The sequence below is a fragment of the Panthera onca genome, chromosome B2 (assembly GCF_046562875.1).
Source record: "Panthera onca isolate mPanOnc1 chromosome B2, mPanOnc1 haplotype 2, whole genome shotgun sequence".
Taxonomy (NCBI): domain Eukaryota; kingdom Metazoa; phylum Chordata; class Mammalia; order Carnivora; family Felidae; genus Panthera; species Panthera onca.
Window position 1 is genome coordinate 42,078,851 of NC_138343.1, and position 3,303 is coordinate 42,082,153.

The 3,303-nt window shown below is 39.8% G+C and overlaps 1 non-coding gene across 1 annotated transcript; it reads right to left on the reverse strand.

The window, feature by feature from the left end:
- Positions 1 to 398: 398 nt before the first annotated feature.
- On the reverse strand, positions 399 to 503 carry LOC132668093 (U6 spliceosomal RNA). The gene has a single exon (XR_009605463.1). It is a non-coding gene; the product is annotated as a U6 spliceosomal RNA (small nuclear RNA).
- Between the last annotated feature and the right edge of the window lie 2,800 nt (positions 504 to 3,303).

Genomic DNA, 3,303 nt, shown 5'->3' on the forward strand with positions numbered 1-3,303 from the left:
GATTCTGTGTCTCCCTCTCTCTCTGACCTTCCCCCGTTCATGCTCTGTCTCTCTCTGTCTCAAAAATGAATAAATGTTAAAAAAAAAATTAAAAAAAAGAAATGTTTTATTTTTTACTTTTTTAAAAACATTTATTTTTTATTTTTATTTAAAAACATTTTTTTAACACTTATTTATTTTTTGAGAGACAGAGTGGGAGCAGGAGAGGGGCAGAGAGAGAGAGAGAGAGAGGGAGGCACAGAATCTGAAGCAGGCTCCAGGCTCTGAGCTGTCAGCACAGAGCCCGACGTGGGGCTTGGATTCGTGAACTGTGAGATCATGACCTGAGCCGAAGTTGGACACTTAACTGACTGAGCCACCCAGGTGCCCCAGTATGTAATAATAATAATAATAAAAAAAAATCTATGGAACACTTCTCAAATTTGCATGTGATCCTTGTGCAGAGGCCATGCTATTCTCTGTATTGTTTTAGTTTTAGTACATATGCTACTGAAAGTGAGTACACAGTGTATGATTAAAAAACACAACACTGAGCATGCAAGCAAAGTTGAACTATTTTTGATAACAAGAGTAAAGAGGGTGGAAAGTGCTTTTTTTTTTAAAATTCTTTTAACGTTTATTTATTTTTGAGACAGAGAGAGACAGAGCATGAACGGGGGAGAGGCAGAGAGAGAGGGAGACACAGAATCAGAAGCAGGCTCCAGGCCCTGAGCCATTGGCCCAGGGCCCGATGCAGGGCTCGACGCAGGGCTCGAACTCACGGACCTCAAGATCGTGACCTGAGCTGAAGTCAGACGCTTAACCGACTGAGCCACCCAGGTGCCCCTGGAAAGTGCTTTTTAAAAGACCTAAACAAATAGAGTGTAGTTGATGATAAGCACGCCAGAGTGTCGAGGAATGGAGTGTCCTGCTATTTCCAACTTACTCTGAATTGCACCAAAAATAGAATGGATTCATTGATGGATGGGATAGATGTGTGCTAAGGGGATAGGGCAAATACAGACAAATGTCAACAATTGTAGAATCTAAGTGGTGAGTATATGAGTGCTTACTGTATAATTCATTCAATTCTTCTTTGTATTTGAAATTTTCACCATCTTTTTTGGGGGGAAATTTTTACTTGTATTGTGCAAGGTTTGCTGGGAAGGAGTGAGAGTCCTTTAGCGGATGGGGACCTGAAAGGCTGAGGGGACCCCTCCAGCAATTTAGAGGCCTCAGGGGGAAACTGCGGAGGACTAACTGGCTTGGAATTAGGACGCTGGAGGCACATTTGTGCTGGGGTGGGACAGGAAAGAGTAAAAGGGTCAGAGGGACCAGGTATGATTTTCCCTGATTAACATGGATGCAAAAATTCTCAACAAGATACTCGCAAATCAAATCCAACAATACATTAAAAGAATTATTCACCATGATCAAGTGGGACTCATTCCTGGGCTGCAGGGGTGGTCCAATATCTGCAAATCGATCAACATGATACATCACATTAATAAAAGAAAGGATAAGAACCACATGACCCTCTTAATAGATGCAGAAAAGCATTTGACAAAATACAGCATCCTTTCTTGATAAAAACCCTTAAGAAAATAGCGATAGAAAGAACATACCTGAAGATCATAGAAGCCATATATGAAAGACCCACAGCTATTATCATTCTCAATGCGGAAAAACTGAGAGCTTCCCCCTATGGTCAGGAATACGACAAGGATGTCCACTCTTACCACCATTAGCCTCAGCAATCAGATAACAAAAAGAAATAAAAGGCATCTAAATCGTCAAGGAAGAAGTCAAACTTTCACTCTTCGCAGATGGCATCATACTTGAGGTGGAAAACCTGAAAGACTCCACCAAAAACTGCTAGGACTGATACATGAATTCAGCAAAGTCGCAGGATATAAAATCAACATACAGAAATAGAATACCTAGGAATAAACCTAACCAAAGAGGTAAAATATCTATACGCTGAAAACTATAGAACGCTTATGAAAGAAATTGAAGAAGACACAAAGAAATGGAAAAATATCCCATGCTCATAGATTGGAAGAAAAAATATTTTTAAAAGGTCTATACTACCCAAAGCCATTTATATGTTCAATTCAATCCCTGTCAAAACAACACCAGCATTCTTCACAGAGCTAGAACAAACAATTCTAAAATTTGTATGGAACCAGAAAAGGCCCTGAATAGCCAAAGTAATGTAGAAGGAGAAAACCAAACGTGGAGGCATCACAATGCCAGACTTCAAGCTGTGTTGCAAAGTTGCAAATAATAAGACAGTATGGTACTGTCACGAAAACAGACACATAGATCAGTGGAACAGAACAGAGAACCCAGAAATGACCCACAAACGTATGCCCAACTAATCTTCGACAAAGCAGGAAAGGATATCCAATGGAATAAAGACAGTCTCTTCAGCAAATTGTGTTGGGAAAACTGGACAGCGACATGCAGAAGAATGAACCTGGACCACTTTCTTACACCATATGCAAATATAAACCCAAATGGATGAAAGACCTAAATGTCAGACAGAAAACCATCAAAATCCTAGAGGAGAAAACAGGCAACGACTTCTTTTATCTTGGCCACAGTAATGTCTTACTAGACATGTCTCTGGAGGCAAGGGAAACAAAAGCGAAAATGAACTATTGGGACCTCATCAAGATAAGAAGCTTCTGCACGGCAAAGGAAACAATCAGCAAAATTAAAAGGCAACCGACAGAATGGGAGAAGACATTTACAAATGACATATTGGATAAAGGGTTAGCATCCAAAATCTATAAAGAACTTACCAGACTCAACACTCATAAAACAAATAATCCAGTGAAGAAATGGGCAAAAGACATGAACATTTTTCCAAAGAAGACACCCAGATGGCTAACAGATACATGAAAAGATCTCAACATCACTCATCATCAGGGAAATACAAATCAAAACCACAGGGAGACACCACCTCATACCTGTCAGAATGACTAAAATTAACAACTCAGGAAACAAGAGATGTTGGCGAGGATGTGGAGAAAGAGGAACCCTGTTTCATTGTTGGTGGGAATGCGAACTGGTGCAGCCATTCTGGAGAAAAGTATGGAGGTTCTTCAAAAAATTAAAACTAGAACTAGCTTATGACCCAGCAATTGCACTACCAGGTTTTTATCCAAAGGATAGAAAAATGCTGATTTGAAGGGGCACATGCACCCTAATGTTTATAGCAGCACTATCAACAATAGCCAAATTATGGAAAGAGTCAAATGTCCATTGACTGATGAATGGATAAAGAAGATATGGTGTATATATACAATGGAATAGTAC